The following is a 27,991-nucleotide window of genomic DNA, read 5'->3' as shown; positions in this document are numbered from 1 at the left end:
CTACATTGCTAGTAGATGTCAGTGTGAGCTGTGAGGACCATGCATGAAGTCTTCAAGTGACTGTGGACATACTAAATGAATGGGCAAGGACATAACAGGTGCAATATAATATGGAAAAGCATAAAGCCAAGGATGCTGGTAGAGAAACATCAAAGCAAAGTTTTTTCAATGTTGATTGAAAGATATTGGTGTCTGAGTGAGTTGAAATCACTGAAAGATAATAGGCAGATGAGCAAGTAATTGTGTAGCCAAAATGTAAGGGCATTTCGGGAAGGTGTCTTGATTCACTTTTATAGAACCCTAGTGCCATTTCAGCTGGGACGATGTGACAAATTTTAATCCCCCGAAGAAAGAATATATTTGGGATTGAAATTTTGCAACAGTTCGATGTGTGGGAAAGATGGATTGTCCGATGAGAGGAGAAGAGATTAAGCAGGCAGTTTTACAACGTCTTGGGTTTAGAAGAATAACACTTAATCTTACTGTAACAAAGACATCCGTCCAGTGTTTAACAGAGTAGATGCTGAGATGTCTGGATCCAGGGGTCACTGTCTCAAACTAAAAACTTGGCCATCCAGGACTAGGATGAGATGAAATGTCTTCACCTAATGAAAGAAAAATCCTGAGAATTTTGAGTGCTATAGAGGCCCAGTTACTGAGTATATTCAAGATTTGGGCGGCGCAGTGGTGCAGCCGTAGAGTTGCTGCCACAGCGCTTGCAGCGCCGGAGACCCGGGTTCGATCCCGACTACAGGTATCTGTCTGTATGGAATTTGTTCGTTCTCCCTGTGACTGCATGGGTTTTCTCCGAGATCTTTGGTTTCCTCCCACACTCCAAAGTCGTACAGGTATGTAGATTAATTGGCTTGGTGTATGTGTAAATTGTCCCTAGTGTGTGTAGGATGGTGTTAATGTGCGGGGGTAGCTGGTCGGTGGGCCAAAGGGCCTGTTTCCATGCTGCATCTCTAAACTAAACTAAAAAAAGGTAGATAAATCTTTAAATATTAAAGGAATGAGGAAAGTGATGCTGAGATAATAGATCACCTGTGATCTTAGAGAATAGAAGAGCAGGGAAGACAGTTCAATGTCTTCAACTCCTGTGTAAGAGGGAACTTCAGATGCTGGTTTAAACCAAAGATAGACACAAAAAGTTGGAATAACAGCGGGACAGGCAGCATCTCTGGAGAGAAGGAATGGGTGACATTTTGGGTCGAGACCCTTCTTAAGACTGGTCAGGGATAAGGGAAACGAGAGATATAGACGGTGATATGGATCTTCTGTTTGCTATGTTCTATTCTAAATGGACAATGCCTTCTCCTTCGTCTACGACTCTTATTCTAATCTACACAACATTGGGCAAAAACACCAGTTTTTCCACCATCAATATTATTTAGGCATTTCTACCCAACATTGTTTGTTGCTGTGAGGTTCATTTTGCATGCATGAAACTAACCCAGCAATCTTTTCCTTCAGAGACTGTGGTTTTTATTTGCCTTGTGAAAATGCACAGAAGTTATCTATGAACTGCACAAATTCTTCACCACATATAATTCACTAGTCCAACAACAGGTCACATCTTCATGACAGCCAAGGAGGCACATCAATACATCTACTACCTCAGGAGACTGAGGAACGACAGCATGTCTCCAATGCCTCTTATAAAATTCTACAGATGCACCACAGAAATATACTTGGGTTGTATCTCAACTTGGTAACGGTTCTGCCCTGGAAATTGCAGAGTTGTAGATGTAGCCCAATCCATCACCAGACCAGACTTCCCACCATTGACTCCATCTATACTCACAGTAACATCTTCCTTCCCTCTCTTATTAGGCTTCTGAACCATCCTTCCATAAGCTAGGGTACTATCCAATTCACCGCTACCCAATTGTAAACATTGCACTATGTCTGTGGAACTGATGCACTACAATGCTGAGAATTACATTCTGCATTCTGTATCTTCACCTTTGCTCTGCATATTGTACTTGAGTTTGACATGATTGTATTTATGTATAGTATTATGATCTGATTGGTTAGCATGCAAAACAAAGCATTTCACTGTACCCGGTACACATGACAATAATTGACCTAACCCTATACCTACAATAGCAACCCCATCAAATCAAGGCAAGTTAGGCTGACTGAGGCAGAGAATGCAACTTTAATTGTCTATTTGAGGTATAATATTAAATGAAAGTTCATGAAAATGGTAATCATTTTACATTGATGCATGCATGGTTTGTCACATAAGCCACGTTTCACAGCATAGTTCAGTTTCAGCTTCATTTTAGGTTATTGTCACATGTACCGAGGTACAGTGAAAAGCTTTTTGATGTGTGCTAACCAGCCAGCAGAAATCAACACACGATGGCAATCAATCCATTTACAGTGTCTCGATACATGATAAGGGAATAACATTTAATGCAAGGTAAAATCAGCTAAGTCCGGTCAAGGATAGTCCGAGGGACATCAGAGGTAGATAGTACTTCAGGACTGCTCTCTGGTTATGGTAGGATGATTCAGTAGCCTGATAACAGCTGGGAAGAAACTGTCCCTGAATCTGGTGCTGTGCGTTTTCACATTTCCATAACTTTAGCCTGATGGGAGAGGGGAGAAGAGGGAGTGACCAGGGTGCGACTCGTCCTTGATTTTGCTGCTGGCCTTGCCCAGGCAGCGTGAGGTATAAATTGAGTCACTAGAAGGGAGGTTTGCGTGCTGCATCCTCAATTTGCTGCAATTTCTTACGGCCCTGGATGGAGCTGTTCCCAAACCAAGCAGTGATGCATCCTGATAAAATGCAATAGCTTTAAGCAATTCCCTCATTGCCATTGCACATCAACAGATGGCTCATCGCTTGAATTGCTTGCCTTTACTTTCCCTCTCCACCCACGTGCATCACTCATCTCCACCCAATGAACAACACACAACAGGACACCATGTCCCGACTGTTCATCTGTTTAGTCCTGAACTCCTGTCTACCTCATTGGAGACCCTTGGACTATCTTTGATTGGACTTTATCTTGCACTAAACGTTATTCATCTTATTCATGTATCTGTACACTGTGAATGGCTCAATTGTAAACATGTATTGTCTTTCCACTGACTGGTTGGCATGCAACAAAAGCTTTTCAATGTATTTCGGTACACGTGACAATAAACGAAGCTCAACTCATCTCATGAGCACACTTCAACAACTCATATTTACTTTGTGCCTTTACTATCCCAAGTTATTTAATTGGAGCGTAATGAAACAAAAATTATGTTGACACAGTTCAGCCATGCTTAAAGTGGTGGGCTTTAAGAAACATTCGAAAGGAGAAATAGAAACTGAATGTGTTTAAAAGAGGGAATGGTGTTTCGGCATGACGCCTTTGCTCATCGAGCAAGACATAAAGGACCAGTGTTAGATAGTGGTGTTTCTGCACAGTACTCAGGGTCCAAGAGAAAGTAGGGACTGAGCTTCTTCGAACACATTTGATTTCAATTGGTCTCTCCAGAGGTAGCTGATTAGTGAAAGCCACAGAAATTGGCATTTACGTAGGAAAGGGATACATTTTGGTTCAGTTTAGTTTAGTTTATTATTATTGTCACTTGTACCAAGCTACGGTGAAAAGCGTAGCTTGAGCTTCTCCTGACGTAGGTGCTGTCGTAGGCTTCGCCAGGTTAACGTACGTTGTCGCCGGGTGATGTAGGTTGTCGCTGGTGTTGACTTTGTTTTTTTTTGTTAAAGTAATGATTCTATTTCAAATTTTATGTCGAAGGGGGATCCAGTCGCCGGATTTTCGGCGACCTGCTATGACTATGACAGTCGCCGGCAGTCGCCTAAAAATAGCTTAAGTGGGACAGGCCTTTTACTGGAAATTGCAAGTAAACCTGAAACATTGTCTGTCCATTCCCCGCAGAAATGCTGCCTGGCCCACTGAGTTCCTCCAGCACCCTATGTTTTGCTCAAGACTCTTATGGTTTGAATAGCCTGCAAATACTCATTGAGAGTAAACACTGATCCCTGGGGCTGGGTGCAACATGATTATAGGCATCTGAGAAGTAATGACGGCTTGCTACAATGGAGAGTTTAGTGATTCTAAACGGCCTGTCCCACTTGGCCGTCATTTGCGCGCCATTTACGCGACCTCCAAAAATGGGGTCGTCGCGTTGTGATGCACAGGTAGCGTGTGGGTAGCGCGGGACGGGCGCATGGAGAGGCATGGAGGAGTGTGGAGTTGCGCACGGTATCGTGCGGTGCTCCAGGATTTCGTGCTGCATGAATTCTTCGCGCGCCACCGGCATGGCGTATCGCTTACGCACATGAACGTACTGCGGTCGCACGCTGACGTCCTGACCTCGTACGTGTAGTATATAGTGATGCATGATTACGTCACCGTGCGTAACCGCGCGCCGCCCATACGCAGTCGGCCACAATGAGAAAATTATTATGCCATAAGCATCAATGCTTTCAGAGTAATGCCTTCAGAGTAACACCTTAATAAGTATTTTTGAAACATCCTTAGTTAAGGATGTTTCAAAAGTTAACATTCAGGTAAGGATTGCAGATTTTATATCCTAAAGGAACACTAGTAACCAAATTAGTTTTTTTTAAATAACCACCAACAATTTTACTAACACCATTTAAAACAAAATTTGCAAACTAATTCTTAAGCTGGGTTCAAACCCTCAAACTGCTATAATAGAATACAATTTTGTGTTTATTGGGAGTATTTCAAAAAGTTTAAAAGTAAATTAATTTTTACGGCAAACAATAATTTTATCAATGTTTCACTTAACCAATGATGTCAATACGCTGACTAATTCTACTTGCAGAGCAGATAAAATATTTGAAGGCGCATGATGACGGGTGATGACGCGCAAGACCGTCGCGCGACTGTCGCGTGTCAGTCACTACCGGCCTGTCACGTAAATGACGGCCAAGTGGGACAGGCCCTTAAGTGTGCCCACCAAAAACACAGACCTTAGAGATTTATACATCCATTAATGACTGTGCCAAATCTGAATCAAAACTGCAAAATCAAATGAGGTTGAGTGGGGAGAAAGCAGTGTATATTTTCGAGTAAACAGAGTCAGAGTCACACAACACGGTAAATGGCTCAACTCGTCCATGCTGGCCAAGACGCCCCATCTAAACTGGTACCATTTGCCCCCGGTTGCCTCACATCCCACCATCCATCCTTTCCTATCCATGTACCTGTCTAAATTTCATATAATTGTTGTTATAGTACCTGCCTTAACTACCTCCTCTGGCAGCCTGTTCCATTTATCTACCACTCTCTGATTGAAAAAGTTACCCCTCAGGTTTCTATTTACTCTTTCGCCTCTCACCTTTAACCTCTGCCCCCTGGTTCTTGATTACCCAATTTTGGGTAAAAGAATCTGTGCATATTTTGAGCAAATACAAAACTGTTGATAGAGAATAGAAACCAGAAATGATCCCTAAATACAGAAACAATTTCTATCCAAAAACAAGTCTACTGAATTTTCCCAGCTATACCAACCAAGGTTATTTAAAACTATGGCATTTGTCTCTTGTGCATAACAGGTTTTCTGTTAATTTTTCATTATTCTAACGGTCACAAACCAATCCAGTTGTTAATATCCAATTGGATCCCGACCCTAAATTAATAATATTGGGAATATTAGAACAATGACTAAAAATTACAACAAGCCAAAGAAATTACCATGATTATAGTTTAATAATTGGGGAAAAATGAATATTAAAATTTTGGAAAAACCGAACAACCCCCACAATCAAAATGTGGAATATGGAGATGTCGGAGACCTTACATTTGGAGAAAATTAGACTTGTCTTAATTGACAAACCAGAATTATTTACTAGAATATGGTCTCCATTTATAGATTATTTGAAGGGGTAGATTGGTCCAGCGCGGGTACCTGACTGAAACTCGAATCCAGGATTAGATGAATAGTTACGGGTTTTAACCTACGGACCCATCTCCTAAGCTGTATTATTGATAGTTTACTCTATTTTCTTTAATTTTCCTTTTTTTTCTTTTCTCTCTTTCGATCTATAAATATAAATAAACAATTAGAAGCAGTGCTAATACTTAATTGATAAATGAGGACCCCAGGACCCTAGATACCAATAATATGTAATCGTTAAACAAAGTCTGTATGGGTTTGGAGTATGATATGCATATGCTTCTGAAAATTTTTTTTTTTTTAAAAACAACAAAAAAAAACGATCCAGATCTGGAACAACAGAAAACAAAGGCAGCTCTTATATTAGGGCAAGGCAGCGAGTCTTTGGGGCACCAGTGGCAACATTAGGCAATAGACAATAGACAATAGGTGCACGAGTAGGCCATTCGGCCCTTCGAGCCTACCGTTTCCCCATATCCCTTGACTCCGCTATCTTTAAGAGCTCTATCTAACTCTCTCTTGAAAGCATCCAGAGAATTGGCCTCCACCGCCTTCTGAGGCAGAGAATTCCACAGATTCACAACTCTCTGGGAGAAAAAGGTTTTCGTCATCTCCGTTCAACATGGCCTACCCCTTATTCTTAAAATGTGGCCCCTGGTTCTGGACTCCCCCAACATTGGGAACATGTTTTCTGCCTCCAGCATGTCAAATCCCTTAATAATCTTATATGTTTCAATAAGATCCCCTCTCACCCTACTAAATTCCAGTGTATACAAGCCAAGTCGCTCCATTCTTTCAACATATGACAGTCCCGCCATCACGGGCATTAACTTTGTGAACCAACGCTGCACTCCTTCAAAAGCAAGAATGTCCTTCCTCAAATTAGGGGACCAAAACTGCACACAATACTCCAGGTGTGGTCTCACTAGGGCCCTGTACAACTGCAGAAGGACCTCTTTGCTCTTATACTCAACTCTTCTTGTTATGAAGGCCAACGTGCCATTAAGCTTTCTTCACTGCCTGCTGTACCTGCATGGTAGGCCTATGGGTAGTGTTGTAGAGCAGAGGGATCTAGGAGTACAGGTGCATGGTTCCTTGAAGGTCGAGTCACAGGTACCTGTAGGTAAGGTGGTCAAAAAGGCTTTTGGCACATTGGCCTTCATCAGAGCATTGAGTAAAGAAGTTGGGAGATCATGTTGGAGTTGTATAAGACGTTGGTGAGACCACATTTGAATATTGTGTTCAGTTCTGGGCACCATGTTATTGGAAAGATATAGTCAAGCTTGAAAGGGTTTAGAAAAGATTTACAAGGACCTTGCCAGGACCAGAGGGTATGAGCTAAAGGGAGAAGTTGAGTAGGCTGGGTCTCTATTCCATGGAGCGCAGGAGGAAGAGGGGAGATCTTATAGAAGTATGCAAAATCTGGTAGATGCACAATCTTTTGCCCAGATTAGGGGAATCGAGGACCAGAGGACATAGGTACAAGGTGAAGAGGAAAAGATGCAATAGGAATCTGAGGGGTAACATTTTCACACAAAGGGTGGTGGGTGTATGGAACAAGCTGCCAGATGAGGTAGTTGAGGCTGGGACTGCCCCATCATTTAAGAAATAGTTAGACAAGTACATGGATAGATTTGGAGGGATATGGACCAAATGCAGGCAAGTGGGACTAGAGTAGTTGGGACATTATTGACCAGTGTGGGTGAGTTGGGCCGAAGGGTCTGTTTCCACACTGATTCACTCTATGACTCTGTGACTCTATTCGGACAGGAATCAATTCCCCTCCGTGGATAAATAAAGTTATATCGTATCGTATTGTATCGTACATGGATAGGAAAGGTTGAGAGGGATATGAGCCAGACACGGGCAATTGGGACTAGTGTAGATGGGCATCTTGGTCGGCATGGATATTGGGCTGAAGGCCCTTTTTCTGTGCTGAGTGACTATGACTTTACGAGAGCCATTAAAGAAGATTTTCTGTGGATATCTGTGTTTAAGATGTCATTCACAAGCCACCTTGCAGATATATGCACTTGTATGATGAATATTTTAGCAATGAAGTATATACACAAGGTTACAAGCTGACAGGATAATAAACAGCAATTTGTATGAACTATACCAAATGAGAAATGAAACCTTAAGGAAAGGCTATTAGGTTACTGTCATAAGCAAAATTCCCCGAATTAAAATAGCAAATATCTGCATCAACAACAGTGGCGAAACTGTGAGCTCACCACAAACGTTCAATTGTTGTAAATTTTAGAGAAGTCTCTAACTGCTTCCACCTTGGGAAAAAACTTACTTTAATTGGGCTTGGATACCTTAATACTAGAAAACCATTTCAGCACCAAATAATGGTCAATGATTCAATGATTTCTTCATTGTCACGTGTACAGAGATGTAGTGGATTGCATGTTCTGCATCCATCAAATCACATCATACTTTCATGCAGCATATCTTCTGGAATAACTGAGAGAACAAATAATTGAGAGCCGTGTGCCAGCTCCATCTTGTGACTTTAAAGTTACTGAAATATCGATCTGGGTCCAGCAAGTGGGTGGCATGGTGACGTAGCTTTAGAGCTGCTGCCTTAATGCCAAAGACCCGGGTTTGATCCTGACTATGGATGCTGTCTGTTACGTAGTTCATACAATCTCCCTGTGACCAACGTGTGTTTTTTCTGAGATCTTTGGTTCTATCCCACACTCCAAAGATCTACTGGTTTAAAGGTTAATTTGCTTGGTATACAGTAAATGTATAAAAAATGTGAAACCGTCCATAGTGTGTGTAGGGTAGTGTTAATGTACGAGGATCGCTGGTTGGTGCGTACTAGGTGGGCTGAAGGGCCTATATCCAAGCTGTATCTCTAAACCAAACAAGATTTGTAATTCTTGTATTTCTCATTGTAAGGTCCAGTGTCCTTGCTGCATTGGATCGATGATGAATCAGCCTGTCCCAGCATGATTCAGTCAGCTCCTTCCACCATCACTCTCTGCAGCTGCCATAGGCTATGCACAAATTGATTCTCTCATCCGGCTACCGTAGAGCCTCTCGCAGCCACCTTAGCCAACACCACAACTCAAGACCATCACAAACACACCACAGGTCATCTTCAGTTGTCACCCCTTTGGTTCTGTGCTTTGATATGTTGTCTCGCAAGTCGATCAAAGAGTTTTAGGGCACTATCCAAGGGTGTGGGAGGTAAGCTCCTGCACTGATAACAGCCACCAACTTTCCCTTCACCTTCCACCCTCTCCCACTGCCCATTGGTCATCATTGTATCTCCCACTGGTCACAAAACCAAGTTCCAAATCCGGCCCCAATGCCAGTTTAAATGGGATGACTATTGAAAAGTTTATTGAAAAATTGAAACAAATATTATTGAAATGTTCATGATAATGTTTCAATATCACGAACATCATGACCGTTCAATTCATGATGGCCATGCACAATTCATGACCTTTACTGTGATTTTAGCATGAGCTTTAGCATAGCTCTACGATGTGAGGGGGAAAGTCTAAAGGAGATGTACAGGCCTGGCCCAGCATGATTCAGTCGGTTCATTCCACCATCACACCATCCACCATCCTCAGAGGGCGGTGGAGGCAGGTTCTCTGGATGCTTTCAAGAGAGAGTTAGATAGAGCTCTTAAAGATAGCGTAGTCAAGGGATATGGGGAGAAGGCAGGAACGGGGTACTGATTGTGGATGATCAGCCATGATCACATTGAATGGCGGTGCTAGCTCGAAGGGCCGAATGGCCTACTCCTGCACCTATTGTCTATTGTCTATAATCATACTTCACTTTTTCATTATTTTCTCCACATTTTGTCATCAACTCCCTCTTCAGATTCAGCCACCAACCAGCGCCCCTGCAGGAAGCCAAGGTATTCATAGGGAGATAGATACAAAAAGCTGGAGTAACTCAGCGGGCCAGGCAGCATCGCTGGAGAGAAGGAATGGGTGATGTTTTGGGTCGAGACCCTTCTTTCAAAGGGAGAATACATAAACTGTACCAGAGGTCAGGATCAAATCTGGGTCGCTGGATCAGTGAGGTTGCAGTTCAACCAGCTGAACCATTGTGAAGCCCAAACTCCAAGAATCATGCAATTGAATACAGTGCTGTAAATTACAAAAATCCAAATGGTTATGATTTCCCGAAATTGTCGGGACCACAGAAAATATCAACCGCAGAGTGCATTGCGTGAAGCAAAGTGAATGTTTGATCTTTAGGGGCGAGGGAATTTATAATTACTACTTCAGGGGATTTACATATATTTTAAGTGCTCCATGGAATGTCTGATCCAAAGGAAACAGATGATCTTGGCAACGCTACAGAACAAAAAATATCCAACTTCTGTAAGAATTCTAGAACGCGAGTTGTTAAAACGTTTTTGGTACAGGTAGTTTTTAAACTTACAGTATAGCCCATTTTCTGTTCTTATACTTGTCAGCAGTACAATAGTTCATATTTATTTGTACCTAGGTTAGTTTTATTTCAAAACAATGAATGCTACACCTTTGCATGAAGTTGCTGAGGAATTTGATCAGTGCTCTTTCATCAGTTCTGCATGTTAAAATGCACATTTCCCAGAGTAAAATGATCAATCACTCCCGGAATATGCCCAGGAACTGTCTGCATGTGTCACACACGTGCCTCCAAAGTGATATCAATGATGCACATCACTGCTTTTGGAGAACTTCAGAGCAGTAGGCAGAGCTGCTGCCCCACTACGCCAGAGACTCGGCTTCAATCCTGACCTCGGCTGCTGCCTGTGTGGAGTTTGTACGTTCTACCTGTGACCACGTGGGCTTGCTCCGGTGCTCCAGTTTCCACCCGCATCCCAAAGACGTGCGGGTTTGCAAGTTAACTGGCTTCTATAGTGTGTAGTGGGTGATAGAACTAGTGTGAACGGGTTATTGATAGATGGCATGGTCTCACTGAGCCAGAGAGCCTGTTTGCATGCTGTATCTCTAAATTAAATGTAAACAACTAAATTAGAACATTAGAGCAGCACAATAACAGGTCCTTCGGCCCAATGTCTGTACCGAAGATGATCCCAAGACCATCTATTATCTACCTGCGTGTAACCCTTATCCCTGCATATCCATACGCCTATCCAAAAAACTCTTAATAGGTATATGGACGGGAAACGAATGGAGGGTTATGGTCTGAGTGCAGGTAGATGGGACTAGGGGGAAAAAAAGTGTTCGGCACGGACTTGAAGGGCCGAGATGGCCTGTTTCCGTGCTGTAATTGTTATATGGTTAACTCCCACTACAGTATCTGCCTCAACCACCAAGCCATGCAGCATGTTCCAGACACTCACAACTTTTTTGTGTAAAACATTTGCCTCGCATATCCTCATTAAACTTTTCCCCTCACACCTTAAAACTATGCACTCCAGTATTTGATGTTTCCATCCAGGAAAAAAGGTTCTGATTGTCTACCCTATCTATACAGGCTGTGGGCAATACGGTGGCGCAGCAGAAGAGTTGCTGCCTTACAGCGCCAGAGACCCGGGTTCGATCCTAGCTACAGGTGATGTCTGTACAGAGTTTGTACGTTCTCCCCATGACCTGCGTGGGTTTTCCCCAGGTGCTCCGGTTTCCTCCCACTCTCCAGACATACACGTTTGTAAGTTAATTGGCCTCTGTAACTGCAATTTTTTTCCCTATAATGTGTAGGATAGTGCACATGTACGGGGATCACTGGTTGGTGCAGGCTTGATGGACCAACGGGCCTGTTTCCGTGTTGTGTCTCTAAACTAAAAACTAAACTATGCCTCTCATAATTTACATACTTCTATCAGGTGTCCCGGCCTCCGACACTACAGAGAAAACAATCAATGTCTGTCCACCCTCTTCTTCTAGCTAATAAGAGAGCAACACAGTGGCGCAGTGGTAGAGCTGCTGTCAGAGACTCTGCTTTGATCCTGACTACGGGTGCTGTCAGAAGTTTGCATGGTTTTCTCCAGGTGCTCTGGTTTCCTCCCACATTCGAAAGATGTGTGGGTTTATAGATTAATTGCCATCAGCAAAGTGCGGCCTAACAAAAGTACTATAAAGCTGCTATAAATACCATAAATATCAGTGTGATTTCCACCGAACAGATGCATTAACCATGTCCTGAGTGGTGTAGCCTGCATTTATTAAGGGAGTCATCACTTTAGAGAAGGACAGCAGCTCTTAAAGGAACATGTCCCAGATAATAGCAACACATAGATAGCATGGCTCTCAGAGAAGAGAGGGAAAGCAGGAGAAAGAACGGAGAGAACACCAACATTTCCTTGGTCACGCCAAAACCACGGGAGAGACATGTGGGTCACGCTAAGGAAGGGAAAGGGGCAGAGGCAGGAATGAGGGAGTACTCCAATGTCGGTACACCTTGCAAATAAGTACTCCTGTTTGAGTACGGATGGGGGTGACAGCCTACCCGGGGGTAGCAACAGCGGACGGGCCTCCAGCACAGAGACCGGCCCTGTTGCTCCGAAAGGTAGGGAAAAAAAGAAGAGGGCAATTGTAATTGGGGACTCTATTGTTAGGGGGTCGGATAGGCGTTTCTGTGGACGCAGTCGGGAGACCAGGATGGTGGTCTCCCTCCCTGGTGCCAAGGTCTCGGACGTGTCTCAACGCATCCAAGATATCCTGAAATCAGAGGGAGAGGAGCCTGAGGTCATGGTACATATTGGTACAAATGACATAGGTAAAAAAAGTGAAGAGGTCCTGAAGGGAGGATTTAGGGAGTTGGGAGGAGAGTTAAGGAAAAGGACCAAAAAGGTAACAATCTCAGGATTACTGCCTGTACCACGCGACAGTGAGAGTAGGAATGGAGCGAGGTGGAGGATAAATGCGTGGCTGAAAGACTGGTGCAGAGGGCAGGGATTCAAGTTTCTGGATCATTGGGACTTCTTTTGGGGAAGGTGGGACCTGTACAGAAAGGATGGGTTGCACTTGAACCCGAGGGGGACCAATATCCTGGCGGGGAAATTTGCAAAGGCTACTGGGGAGACTTTAAACTAGAATGGTTGGGGCGAGGGACTCAAATAGAGAAAGCTAGTAGACAGAATGGGAGGCAGGAAGCAGAAAAGGGAAGCACTCTGACACAAGAGGAGAAAGAAAAAAAAGGAAATAAACAGAGAAGAAGAGACGGGGGGTTTCTTAAATGTGCATATTTTAATGCTAGGAGCATTGTAAGAAAGGTGGATGAGCTTAGAGTCTGGATAGACACCTGGAAGTATGATGTTGTGGCGATCAGTGAAACGTCGTTGCAGGAGGGCTGTGATTGGAAACTAAATATTCCAGGATTTCGTTGCTTCAGGTGTGATAGAATTGGAGGGGCAAGAGGTGGAGGTGTTGCATTGCTAGTCAGGGAAGATATTACAGCAGTGCTTTGGCAGGATAGATTGGAGGGCTCATCTAGGGAGGCTATTTGGGTGGAACTGAGAAGTGGGAAAGGTGTAGCAACACTTATAGGGGTGTATTATAGACCGCCAAATGGGGAACGAGAATTGGAAGAGCAAATATGTAAGGAGATAGCAGATATTAGTAGTAAGCACAAGGTAGTGATTGTGGGAGATTTCAACTTTCCACATATAGACTGGGAAAAACATTCTGTAAATGGGCTGGATGGTTTGGAGTTTGTAAAATGTGTGCAGGATAGTTTTTTGCAGCAATACATAGAGGTACCTACTAGAGGAGGGGCAGTGCTGGACCTCCTGTTAGGAAATGAGACGGGACAGGTGGCGGAGATATGCGTTGGGGAGCACTTCGGGTCCAGTGATCACAATACCATTAGTTTCAATATAATTATGGAGAAGGTCAGAACTGGACCTAGGGTTGAGATTTTTGATTGGAGAAAGGCTAACTTTGATGAGATGCGAGATGATTTAAAAGGAGTGGACTGGGACATTTTGTTTTATGGGAAAGATGTAGAAGAGAAATGGTGGACATTTAAAGGGGAAATTTTAAGAGTACAGAATCTTTATGTTCCTGTTCGGTTGAAAGGAAACAGTAAAAATTGGAAAGAGCCCTGGTTTTCAAGGGAAATTGGACATCTTGTTCGGAAAAAGAGGGAGATCTACAATAATTATAGGCAGCATGAAGTAAATGAGGTGCTTGTGGAGTATAAGGAATGTAAAAAGAATCTTAAGAAAGAAATTAGAAAAGCTAAAAGAAGATATGAGGTTGCTTTGGCAAGTAAGGTGAAAGTAAATCCAAAGGGTTTCTACAGCTATATTAATAGCAAAAGGATAACGAGGGATAAAATTGGTCCATTGAAGAAACAGAGTGGGCAGCTATCTGCAGAGCCAAAAGAGATGGGGGAGATATTGAACAATTTCTTTTCTTCGGTATTCACCAAGGAGAAGGATATTGAATTATGTGAGGTAAGGGAAACGAGTAGAGTAGTTATGGATACTATGAGTTTCAAAGTAAAAGAAGTACTGACACTTTTGAAAAATATAAAAGTGGATAAGTCTCCAGGTCCTGACAGGATATTCCCTAGGACATTGAGGGAAGTTAGTGTAGAAATAGCCGGGGCTATGACAGAAATATTTCAAATGTCATTAGAAACGGGAATAGTCCCCGAGGATTGCCGCACTGCGCATGTTGTTCCATTGTTTAAAAAGGGTTCTAAGAGTAAACCTAGCAATTATAGACCTGTTAGTTTGACTTCAGTGGTGGGCAAATTAATGGAAAAGATACTTAGAGATAATATATATAAGCATCTGGATAAACAGGGTCTGATTAGGAACAGTCAACATGGATTTGTTTCCCCAGCAATTTTGTGTACCTTCGAACGCTCCATAGATGCTGCTTCACCCGCTGAGTTTCCCCAGCAATTTTGTGTACCTTGGATTTGTGCCTGGAAGGTCATGTTTGACTAATCTTCTTGAATTTTTTGAAGAGGTTACTAGGGAAATTGACGAGGGTAAAGCAGTGGATGTTGTCTATATGGACTTTAGTAAGGCCTTTGACAAGGTTCATGGAAGGTTGGTTAAGAAGGTTAAACTGTTGGGTATAAATGCAGGAATAGCAAGATGGATTCAGCAGTGGCTGAATGGGAGAAGCCAGAGGGTAATGGTGGATGGCTGTTTGTCGGGTTGGATGCAGGTGACTAGTGGGGTGCCTCAGGGATCTGTGTTGGGTCCTTTGTTGTTTGTCATGTACATCAATGATCTGGATGAAGGGGTGGTAAATTGGATTAGTAAGTATGCAGATGATACCAAGATAGGGGGTGTTGTGGATAATGAAGAGGATTTCCAAAGTCTACAGAGTGATTTAGGCCATTTGGAAAAATGGGCTGAAAGATGGCAGATGGAGTTTAATGCTGATAAATGTGAGGTGTTACACCTTGGCAGGACAAATCAAAATAGGACGTACATGATAAATGGTAGGGAATTGAAGAATACAGTTGAACAGAGGGATCTGGGAATAACCGTGCATAGTTCCTTGAAGGTGGAATCTCATATAGATAGGGTGGTAAAGAAAGCTTTTGGTATGCTAGCCTTTATAAATCAGAGCATTGAGTATAGAAGCTGGGATGTAATGTTAAAATTGTACAAGGCATTGGTGAGACCAAATCTTGAGTATGGTGTACAATTTTGGTCGCCCAATTATAGGAAGGATGTCAACAAAATAGAGAGAGTACAGAGGAGATTTACTAGAATGTTGCCTGGGTTTCAACAACTAAGTTACAGAGATAGGTTGAATAAGTTAGGTCTTTATTCTCTGGAGCGCAGAAGGTTAAGGGGGGACTTGATAGAGGTCTTTAAAATGATGAGAGGGATAGACAGAGTTGATGTGATCAAGCTTTTCTCTTTGAGAATAGGGAAGACTTCAGAATTAAGGGACAGAAGTTTAGGGGTAACATGAGGGGGAACTTCTTTACTCAGAGAGTGGTAGCGGTGTGGAATGAGCTTCCAGTGGAAGTGATGGCGGCAGGTTCGTTGGTATCATTTAAAAATAAATTGGATAGGCATATGGATGAGAAGGGAATGGAGGGTTATGGTATGAGTGCAGGCAGGTGGGACGAAGGGAAAAAAGTTGTTCGGCACGGACTTGTAGGGCCGAGATGGCCTGTTTCCGTGCTGTAATTGTTATATGGTTATATGGTTATATGGTTATATGGAGAAGGAGAGACAGTGAACACGACACAGGACCAAAGGGGGAATTCACAAACAATGGAGGAATGACTGAAGAATTATCATCCATAGATATACCATGGCAACTTCCACAGTATTACAAATATTATACTTTAATGCTCTTATGCACACACGTCCCCAACACGCACGACATACGTATCTCCCACCTCCCTGCACATGTTCCCCCTGCTATACACTCCATTGATATCTTCCAAACATATTTTGATCGACACATTCCAGCACCCAATGCCCTCCCAGAATCTCTCACACATTGATAAACCCTTTAAATATATTTGCAACATTTTATCTTTTGAGGCAGGAGTTGTGCGGATTACGAGAGGAACCAAACATACAAGAGAGTGGTGATGGGGGGCTAGGGGTGGTTGGGAGGGGAGGGGGGCATTTCCTAACATGTGTGAAGCCTCATCAAGCTGGAGCAAAGTACCCCCTCCTCAGAGACAGAGACACCAGTGTGTGGCCTGCTGACTAAGTTCCTTTGAAGTCGTTAAATTTGCAGAAAAACTCTCCGACTGCACAATGAGATTTGCAAGAATTGCGTGAAGCACTGAGATGGTGGCAGCATAGTGACACAGATGGTAGCATTGCTGCCTCACAGCACACGAGACCCTTGTCGCCCAAGGGGTGGCATGGTGGGGCAGCTGTAGAGTTGCTGCCTTACAGCGCTTGCAGCACCAGAGACCCGGGTTCAATCCTGGTTCGGGTGCTGTCTGTACGGAGTTTGTATGTTCTCCCCGTGACTGTGTGGGTTTTCTCCGAGATCTTCGGTTTCCTCCCACACACTGAAGACGTACAGGTTTGTAGGTTAATTGGCTTGCTGTATGTGTACTATCAATAAGAGAGGGAGCTGAAAATGGTGGAGGACCATAGGGAGGCTTTGAGCTTTTCAGCTTTTGCTAAAAAATATATTAAATCTTTTTTTCTGCATCCTCCCCAATGTCTGATTAGCCTTTTTATGATATAATGCCAAAACTCAAAGGATGTCTACTCAAGCTTAGCAAAACAACTCTATAGTTTGGCAGCGCGGTGGCGCAGCAGTCGAATTGCTGACTCACAGCACCAAAGACCCGGGTTTGATCCTGACTATAGATGCTGTCTATACAGAGTTTGTACGTTCTCCCTGTGACCACATGGGCTTTCTCCGGATGCTCCGGTTTCCACCCACACGCTCAGGTGGTACAGGTTTGCAGGCTAATTGGCTTTGGTACAAATTGTAAATTGTCCCTAGTGTGTAGGATAGTGTTAGTGTATGGGGCTGAATGCTAGTTGGCAGGGACTCGCTGGGCTGAAGGGCCTGTTTCCTAAACGCTGTATCTCTAAACTAAACAACACTAATTTCAATACCTACCGCCACAAATAAAACATAGTTCTTACGCAGCCCAGAATATTTCACTCCACCGAATCTGATGGTTCCTCCAACAGTTTTTGTAGAAGGTTCCAGCATCTACCTTCTCTTGTGTCTCCATAGTTCTTTGATTGGCTTCAGAACTTTCCGCAGTGAATGCTGATTGTGCTCCCTTTGTTCTTGTCTTTTTCCCATACACATTCATATTTTCCAAGAACTATATGACTTCTTTGTCCTAACGAAGTGGGCTTCCAGTGCATTTGCCAATGATAAATATATTTTATCCTTAAAGTCCTAAACCAAAACCGGGAATTATGTACTTTAAGACTTGGCACTTCACCTAGTAATGCTTTTACTTAATAAATATCCAATATGATAATAACTTCCTCATTCTGTACAAGACAGATTTAAAAGGCATTGCCTCACCAAATAGAGAACTGAAAATCTAGAACTAAAATGTTCTTAAGTGCAAGTGAGATGAAGCACAGAAACAGAACCTTCAGGCCAACAAGCCCACACCAACCATTTATACAAATCCCATGTTAATGACAATTTTTATTCTCCTACATTCTCACCAATTCCTCCCAAATTCCACCACTCATCTACACACTAGGACACAATTTAGAGAGACCAATTAACCTCGCAAAGTGGACTTCTTTGGGATGTGAGAGGAAACCAGAGCAGCCAGAAAAAAACTGTGCAGTCACAGGGAAGAACGTGCAAACTCCACACAGACAGGATCTGAAGTCATAAATAAACCCTGGACCCTGGCTCAGTTACATCAGTTAGTAAAGACACAGAGCGTTGGAGTAACTCAGCGTGACAGGCAGCATCCACATGGATGGGTGATGTTTCGGGTCGAGACCCCTCTTCAGTCTGATGATCTCTAGAGATGCTACCTGACCCGCTGAGTTACTCCAGCACTCTGTGTCTTTGTGTGTGAACTCTCCATAGACGCTATCTACCTTATATCGAGATAGGTGTCCTTTTGTGCAATCTCACTTCTGAATGAAGATAGGAAGAACATTTAGTTGAAAGAAAATTGCATTCAGGCCCCAACTGGCTCTTTCAACAAAGTTCTTAATTAAGTTTCCAAATTTCCAATGTTATCTTTAATATTTTTCTCTTTTTAGATGCTTACAAATTAACAGGAAAAAAATTAACTAGTGTTCATTTTGAGAAAATAAACAGAAAATATTCATCAAAATAGAATCAATCCATAACATCTAATGAGGCAGGTACCATAACAACATTTCAAAGACACTTGGACAGGACTAGAATCATGTATAAAATCATGAGAGGAATAGATTGGGTAGTCTCTTGCCTAGGGTAGGGGAATTGAGGACCAGAGGACATAGGTACAAGGTGAAGAGGAAAAGATTTAATAGGAATCTGAGGGGTAACTTTTTCACACAAAAAGGTGGGTGCATGGAACAAGCTGCCAGAGGAGGTAGTTGAGGCTGGGGCTATTCCAATGTTTAAGAAATAGTTAGACAGGTACATGGATAGGACAGGTTTGGAGGGATATGGACCAAGTACAGGCAGGTGGGACTAGTGCAGCTGGGACATGTTGGGCCAAAGGGCCTGTTTCCACACTGTAACACTCTATGACATGGAGTACATGGATAGGAAAGGTTTGGGGGGATATTGGCCAAATGTAGGCAGGTGGAACTAGTGTAGAAGGGGCATCTTGATTAGCATGCGCAAGTTGGGCTGAAGAGCTTGTTTTAGTGTTGTATGCCTCTATTTGACTCCTTGCTTGGTTCAGGTCCGCTGACGAACGTACAAAGAAAATAGTTGAAAGTATAGGGGAGTCCAGAACCAGGGGCCACAGTTTAAGAATAAGGAATAAGCCATTTAGAACGGAGACGAGGAAACACATTTTCTCACAGAGAGTGGTGAGTCTGTGGAATTCTCTGCGTCAGAGGGCGGTGGAGGCAGGTTCTCTGGATGCTTTCAAGAGAGAGCTAGATAGGGCTCTTAAAAATAGTGGAGTCAGGGGATATGGGGAGAAGGCAGGGACGAGGTACTGATTGGGGGTTGATCAGCCATGATCACATTGAATGGTGGTGCTGGCTCGAATGGCCAAATGGCCTACTCCTGCACCTATTGTCTATTGTCTATTGTCTAAGTACCTGATCAGATCACTTGAAATACATACCAATGGGGAAGGGGTGGTTGTTTACAATGATGTTTATTTCGATATCTTGAGTTTTAAAGGAAAATAAGCAGATCTATTATTTTCATGTGCTCTGTAATCTATGCATTTCGCTCTTTCCAAACGATGGCACACTTAACGTTTGCTAGCCTTTGGATTAAGGAGGATCTCGACCCGAAACGTTACCCTTTCCTTCTCTCCAGAGATGCTGCCTGTCCCGCTGAGTTACTCCAGCATTTTGTGTCTATCTTCGATTATCGAATTGTGTTTGGTAAGTGTGTTATGTTAAATATGTTAAAGGGAGCTCCCAATCTGACATCACGGTCTCAGATCGCTACATGCCCATGACGTGTAAAGGCGTTCACGATGAAGACTTTACAATCAACAAATTATTGTGCGGTAGCTTGGTAACGAAATAATACTGGAATGACAGTAGGATACTAATAAATAAATTACAAGAATTAAGATGCATAAAATGATATGCTATGTAACGACTTACATTATATAAACAGTATACTCTTAATCAGTTATCAAAGAACTGAATGGTTAACTTTCAGTTCGGGAGATTGTTGTTCCACCTACCTGAGTTATTTCTGGGTGACCTGGTTTGTCAGTGGGACGGAGCTGCCTTGCAGTCCCAGTACATTGAGAATAGCTTTTAGTTTAAACTTCCTATAGTGTAAATGTGAAATGCCACAACCCATCCCAATCCGGAAACGTTTCCTCAGGTCTCGATCACTTTAACCTTTTTATTTTAACCAAAAACAATCCGCGCCCTCAAGCAATGATCATCACACACACACACAAACACATACGCGCACACACACGCGCACACACACACAAGTATTAGTGTGAAGATTTATCCTGATCATTTAAAATGTCTTCTGCAATAAATCCCAAACCACATTAAAAACATTAAGGCGGATTTCACGTGATAATTTCTTAATTGGAAAGTAAGTCATATATTTACCTGAAATTGCAGCTTCTGGGTGAAACTTCACCGCCCAGTGGAGCGTACAGCGATCACACCTCACCGACAGGCAGCTTCCAGGCGTGATTGGAATGCCTTCATTTCCCCCCCTGCGGCCGTTGTTTGGCCGGTGAGCCCTTGAATTAGATGTCAACCTCGGGACCGCATGTCTCTGACAGGGCTCTGATCTTGGGATGCCCAGACGTAGCCAGACGTCTCCCTCTGTCTCTGTCTCTCCGCCCCCTTCTCTCTCTGTCTCTCTCTTTCCCCCCTCGCCCCGCTTCGCTTCCTTGTCTCTCTGCGGGTCAGGGCTTGTTTTCTGTGACTCTCTCCTCATCGCCGTTCGTCTCCGGCTTCCTGTTGAAGCTCGAATCGCAGACTTCCTCAGCCGCCCAGTTTCACTCTCGGTCACACAGTGCATTTCTCAAAACTATATTTTAAAAAAATATTTATTGAAATAGACTATAATTCGCGACAGTCATGTTGGCGATCATTGCGCACTGTCAAACAGAAACAACGATAGTGTCATTAACATTAAAGATTAATACCACCTTCGAAGTGCAATTTCAAAAATATCAATAGCTATTTAAGGTTGAATTTAATAATTCATATTTTTTTTGCTAATTATGATAGTTAGATATAGGATTATATATAGATCAGTAACTCACTCAATTTAGTACCCTTCCTGATTGCCAAGATTGATAATGTTAAATATGACCTTGATATTAATAGCATTGATTTTCCAAATGGCCTCTTCTGCAGACAGTATTTGCAGGAGGCTGGGATGGAGCAGGTTGTGACCATCTGCAGGACAACTGCACAGTGGAGAAGGGGGATAATCCATCCCAGACTTGGTTTGGTCCACACACTGAGGTATCATTCCCAGGCTCAGGAGCAGTTGCGGAATATGACAGGAATTTTAGTTGCAAAGCCACCAGCCCAAAAAAAGTTGTTTTGCTGCAAAATATTTTCACCTCTGGCCTTTCTGTAGAGCCATTCCCTCACATCGCCAGAGACCTGGCTTCAATCCTGACTTGGGGTGCTGTCTGTACGGAGTTTGCATGTTCTCTCTGTGAGTGCATAGCTGTTCTTCGGGTTCGTAAGTCACTGGAGCAGAATTAGGCCATTCGGCCCGTCGTCTACTCTACCATTCAATCATGGCAGATCTATCTTTCCTTCTCAACCGCGTTCTCCTGCTTTCTCCCCATAAACCCCTGACACCCATATTAATCAAGAATCTGTCAATCTCCACCATAAAAATAACCAGTGACTTGGTCTCCACAGCCTTCTGTGGCATATCCCTCCAAACCTGTCCTATCCATGTACCTGTCTAACTGTTTCTTAAACGATGGGATAGTCCCAGCCTCAACCACCTCCTCTGGCAGCTTGTTCCATACACCCACCACCATTTGTGTGACAAAGTTACCCCTCGGATTCTTATTAAATCTTTTCCCCTTCACCTTGATCCCATGTCCTCTGGTCCTCCCGATCTATTCCTCTCATGATTTCGTATTCCATCTCTTAGAACTCCCTCATCCTCCTGTGCTCCATGGAAGAGACCCAGCCTACTCAACCTCTCCCTATAGTTCACACCCTCTAATCCTCGCAAAATCCTCGTGTCTTTTCTGAACCCTTTCAAGTTTGACAATATCTTTCCTATAACATGGTGCCTAGAACTGAACACAGTATTCTAAATGCGGTCTCACCAACATCTTATACAACTGCAACATGACCTCCCAACTTCTATATTCATAACTGACAGATGAAGGCCAAAGTGCCAAAAGCCTTTTTGACCACCTTATCTACCTGCGACTAGACCTTCAAGGAACCATGCACCTGTACTCCTAGATCCCTCTGCTCTACAACACTACCCAAAGGCCTACCATTTACAGTGTAGGTCCTGCCCTTGTTCGACATCCCAAAATGCAACACCTCACATATCTCTGTATTAAATTCCATCAGCCATTCCTCCGCCCACCTGGCCAATTGATCAAGATCCTGCTGAAATTGTTCACAACCATCTTTACTATCTGCAAAACCACGAACTTTTGCATCATCAGCAAACTTACTAATCTCGCCCTGTATGTTCTCATCCAAATCATTGATGTAGATGACAAACAGTAATGAGCCTAGCACCTGAGGCACACCACTAGTCACCGGCCTCCAGTCTGAGAAACAACCTTCCACCATCACCTTCTGCTTCCTTCCATGGCGTCATCTACTATTGTTCCCACCGTACAAGGAACTAAAGCAACTGTTAAAAAAACATTACTTTCATATAAAAAAACAAACACTGTTGTTGGGTTTTAATTATACAGTAATTGGCTATGAAAAATTCAGATAAACAAGCTAGAATAACACAGCTGTCAAAATTATGCCTCAGAACATTGCTTAATTAAATCCTGAGATTCCCACACACAGTGATTTTTGATCAAAGATTTCAATTATTGCAAACTTTCCAAGGCAAGAATGGTCATCCAAGATCCAAGAATGGTCATTTGAGGGTGGCACGGTGGTGCAGCGGTAGAGTTGCTGCCTCACAGCACCAGAGACCTAGTTTTGATCCTGACCACGAGTGCTGTCTGTATGGAATTTGTACGTTCTTCCTCTGACCTGCAAGGGCTTTCTCTGGGAGCTCCGGTTTCTTCCCACACTCCAAAGATGTTCAGGTTTGTAGGCTAATTGGCTTAGATAAAATAGTAAATTGTCCCTAATGTGTGCGTGTAGGATACTGCTAGTCTGTGGGGATCGCTAGTCGGGGCGGACTCGGAGGGCCGAAGGGCGTGTTTCCACGCTGTTATCTCTAAACTAAACTGAAATGAGCCCCCCAACCAATCCCCTTCACAATTCCTCAAAACATGAAGCATTTCATTCCAGACAGAGTCCGATGAAAGTTCTAGGCTGGCACCTTCCAATGCACTGCTGAGATGGGTGCATCTTTCAGATTACACAGGGTATTGAGTGCAAGAGCAGGCCACTCAGCCCAATCAGTTCATAGGGGAATTAAAGGCATTGCAGCCAAGTTTACAGATGATATGAAGATAGGTGGCGGGACAGATAATGCAGAGAAAGCAGGGACCCTGCAGAAGGACTTGGACAGGTTAGGAGAGAAGTTATATTTGTGCTCGATTACCCATTTTCCTGCAAATCTGTCAGCCTAACTGCCTATTTTCACCCTCTCCCATGTTTGTAAAGCCTTCCCTTAAATGCATCCACATTATTTGCTACCACCACTACCTGTGATAGCAAGTTATTGCAGAGGTAGCATTCTAGCCACCTTTCAGATAAACAGGTTTTTTCTGAATTACCTATTGTGACTTTCAAAAACGATGTTCCGTTGGATATCTCAATGCATGCAAAAGATAGCATGGGACTATTTTGAAATTCTGTGTGTTGACCATGGTGTGCCTCACTTAACTTCATTAAAACCAATCATCTGATCATTATCATAATACTGTCTGTCAGTACTTCTTGCGCAAAGTTTGGCTTTCTTGCATTCTACATAATGGAAGTGAAAACATTTTGAAAGTCATTCCTTGGCTGAAAAATATTGTGGTGTAATATAGCCATGAAAGGTACTGTGCCAAGGCAAGTCTGTTCACTTTATTCAATTGGAGAAACATTTCAAAAGATTATTGATTGGTAAATATTGATTGGTAATGTCGGAAGAGGCAATTTGAGAAATCTTTAATGATCATCAAAAGATTTTGCTTCTCCTAAAAGCATATTAAAACTGTTTTATTATCACTCCATGAAGTCCATAACAGTATTTTGTAAAATGTGATTACTTTTATTTTGAATGTGATCAATTTATTTGATGTGTTTTTGATGATATGATCTGGTCAATAGTAGGTAGGCAGTCAGGCAGATCACGAGTAGAAAATGTGTTTTCTATCTTTATATGTTTAGTTTGGTTTAGTTTGGGCGAATAGGCTAAGAAGTGGCTGATGTAGCAAAGTGTGGAGTCATGCATTTTGGTAGTAGGTATAAAGGCAATAGATAATAGACAATAGGGGAGAATGGGGAGAGAATTCAGAAATTGGAGGTGCAAAGAGACTTGGAATGCTGGTGCAGGGTTCCCAAAAAGTAACTTTGCAAGTGGAATCGGTAGTAATGAAGTCAAATGCAATGTTAGACGTCCAGAATATAAAAACAGGGATGTATTGCTGAGGCTTTTTAATGCACTGGTAAGACTGTATTTGGACTATTGTGAGTAATTCTGGGCTCCATATCTGAAGAAGTATGTGCTGGCATTGGAGAGGGTCCAGAGGAGGTTTTTCGAGAATGATCCCGGGAATGATTGAGTTAATATATGATAAGTGTTTGATGACACTGAGCCTGTACTCGCTGGAGTTTAGAAGGATGAGGGGACCCCTCATTGAAACTTACCAAATTGTGGAAGGCCTTGATAGAGTGGTTGTGAAGAGGATGTTTTCACTAGTGGGAGAATCTAGGACGAGGGGCCATAGCCTCAGCATAAAAGGACGTACCTTTAGAAAGGAGATGAGGAGGAATTTCTTTAGTCAGAGGGTGGTGAATCTGTGCAATTCATTGCCACAAAAGGCTCTGGAGGCGGTCAATAGAAATTTTAAAGTCAGCGATTGACAGATTCTTGATTGGTTCGGGTGTCAGGGGTTATGAGCAGGAAAATGGGATTTAGAGGGAAAGATTGATTAGCCATGATTCAATGGCAGGGTAGACTTGATGGGCCGAATGGCCTAATTCTGCTCCGATAACTTATGGAATTATGAACGTAATCTTCAACTCCAAAGTCACCCAGTCTCACACCATCTGCATCTTGATGGTCACCCTCATTCAAAACCTTTGCTGCACCAACCACAATCGTACTGAGGATAAAAGAGTAAAGAGTAGATCAGAGGATGGGTCTCCTTCAGTGAACATGTCATCTCCAGATAGCACAGACCTTTCCATCACCAATAGATCACGTATGGAATGCAATGCAATACTCTCCACCTGCCTGATGTGATCAGCTCCAACAATAGTCAAGGTCCTCGACAGTGCATGCACTTAATTACAACCTAACCTCTAACCTGAAAATTCACATCCTTGATCCCAGCACACTGTAGCCATTGAATACCATCTGCAAATGTACTGCAGTTAAAGATAATGAAGTACCTTTACAAGCATGGACAACCAGAAGATGGCAACCCCCTTCCCCGCCATGACGTTTCACTCGAAGTCAGCCACCATCCTGAATAAAAAATATATCATCATTCCTTCATTTTCATTGGGTCCAATCATAAAACGTCGCACCCAACAGTGGCACAGCTGGTGGAGCTGCCGCCTCACAGTGCTAGAGACTCAAGTTCGATCCTGACCTCGGGTGTTGTCTCCGTGGAGTTTGCATGTTCTTAATGTGACTGTGTGGGTTTCCTCCAGATGCTCCAGTTTCCTTTCACAACCCAGACATGTGGGTTTGTTCAGTGAATTAGCCTCTAGTGTGTAGGGTGTGGATGAGAAAGTGGAATCAAATAAAACGAGAGTTGGCGTGAACTCTGTGAGCCAAAGGGTCAGATTCCATGCGGTATCTTGGAACTAATTTAAACTAAACTGTGGAAATGCCAATGCCAGAAGGAATGCAATAGTTCAGCTGATCCCCATATCCTATGGGACGGCACAGTGACGCAGCAGTAGAGTTGCTGCCTTACAGCGAAGGCAGAGCTGGAGACCCGGGTTCCATCCTGACTACAGGTGGTGCTGTCTGTACAAAGTTTGTACGTTCTCCCTGTGACCTGCGTAGGTTTTCTCGAGATCTTCGGATTCCACTCACACTCCAAAGGCGTACAGATTTGTAGATAAATTGGCTTGGTATAAATGTAAAATTGCCCCTAGTGTGTGTAGGATAGTGTTAATGTGCAGGAATCACTGTTTTGCATGGACCCGGTGGGCCGAAGGGCCTGTTTCCGCGCTGTATATGTAAACTGAACTAAACAAAAATTTTTTTTTAAATACTAGTGCTTCAGTATTGCAGACAGGGTCGAGGAAAGAGCGTTCACGTCACGGCCCTGTTTCCACCAATCTTTCCACCACCACGCACAAGAAGCTCAAGACACCATTGTATGCAGATGCCAAGAAGTGTGTTGAGCTCTGGTTGAACAATTTCTAATCTTGTGATGTGAACTCGATAAGAAGAAGTACTGCAGACAACTGCCACAACCAAAGGCCAAGCCTGGTACTAGGCCGGATCCCATTTTAGTGGGCTGTGGATAATTTTATAGAATAGGACCAGAAGGAATAAGAAACATAGAACATATAAAATACGTGCAGAAGGAGGCCATTCGGCCCTTCAAGCCAGCACCACCATTCATCGTGATCATGGCTGATCGTCCCCAATCAATAACCCATGCCTGCCTTCTCCCCATATCCCTTGATTCCACTGGACCCTAGAGCTCTGTCTAACTATCTCTTAAATCCATGCAGTGATTTGGCCTCCACTGCCCTCTGTGGCAGGAAATTCCACAAATTCACAACTCTCTGGGCGAAAACGTTTTTTTCTCACCTCAGTCTTAAATGGCCTTCCCTTTATTCTAAGACTGTGGCCCCTGGTTCTGGACTCGCCCAACATTTTCCTGCATCCAGCTTGTGCTTTTATAATTTTATATGTTTCTATAAGATCCCCCTCATCCTTCCAAACTCCAGTGAATACAAGCCTAGTCTTTTCAATCTTTCCTCATATGAAAGTCCCGCCATCCCAGGGATCAATCTCGTGAACCTACGCTGCACTGCCTCAATCACAAGGATGTCCTTCCTCAAATTAGGAGACCAAAAGTGTACACAATACTCCAGATGTGGTCTCATCAGAGCCGTATACAACTGCAGAAGAACCTCTTTACTCCAAAACTGAAATCCTCTTGTAAGGGTTAATGCGGTATAGGTGACATTTTAAGTCAAACATATTAATTTAGTAGAAAGCAGGCTTTGCACTGACTTTCACTATGCTAGAGAAACACAATTACCATTAGATTGAATTGAGTGAATTGAATTGAATTTTCTTTCTTGTCACTCAAACAAGTTTGAACAAAATTTCGTACCTTGCAGTCATGACAGTAAAAAATGCAACAAAACACACTATTAATACAATTTAACACAAATGTCCATCACAGTGAATCTCCTCCAGACACCTTCTCACTATGATGGAAGGCAAATAGTCTTATCCCTTCCCTGCTTCTTCTCCCGTGGTCAGGCAGTCAAACTGCTGCGTCGAGGCAATCGGGCGATGAAAGACCCCGCGAACGGGCCGATTCAAGCCCCACAATTTGGGGCGGAAGAAGCTGCTGTTGCTGGAGCTCCTGAAAGCTGGTCACCAGCCAGGGACCTGCGAGCTCTCGATGTTACCATCCACAGGACCTGTGGCCGAAACCTCCAAAGTCTAACTGAGTGTTAATGCAAGTGGAGAGGAATCCACCATAAGCTAGATTTACAGATGGCAGAAAGGCATGGAGG

General features: G+C 43.2%; 1 protein-coding gene across 3 annotated transcripts in view; it reads right to left on the bottom strand.

The window, feature by feature from the left end:
* Positions 1–20,778, bottom strand: part of LOC116982109 (rho GTPase-activating protein 12) — a 251,518-nt gene extending 230,740 nt beyond the window's left edge. Inside the window, exon 1 of one of the 3 annotated variants that reach the window (XM_033035433.1) lies at positions 20,528–20,778. The gene's annotated coding sequence lies outside the window, so the exon portion shown is untranslated. The remainder of the gene's footprint in view (positions 1–20,527) is intronic. The other 2 variants (XM_033035431.1, XM_033035432.1) reach the window with 2 other exon arrangements.
* Between the last annotated feature and the right edge of the window lie 7,213 nt (positions 20,779–27,991).

The sequence above is a fragment of the Amblyraja radiata genome, chromosome 16 (assembly GCF_010909765.2).
Source record: "Amblyraja radiata isolate CabotCenter1 chromosome 16, sAmbRad1.1.pri, whole genome shotgun sequence".
NCBI classification, from domain to species: domain Eukaryota; kingdom Metazoa; phylum Chordata; class Chondrichthyes; order Rajiformes; family Rajidae; genus Amblyraja; species Amblyraja radiata.
This window is presented reverse-complemented; position numbering and strand designations above follow the sequence as displayed.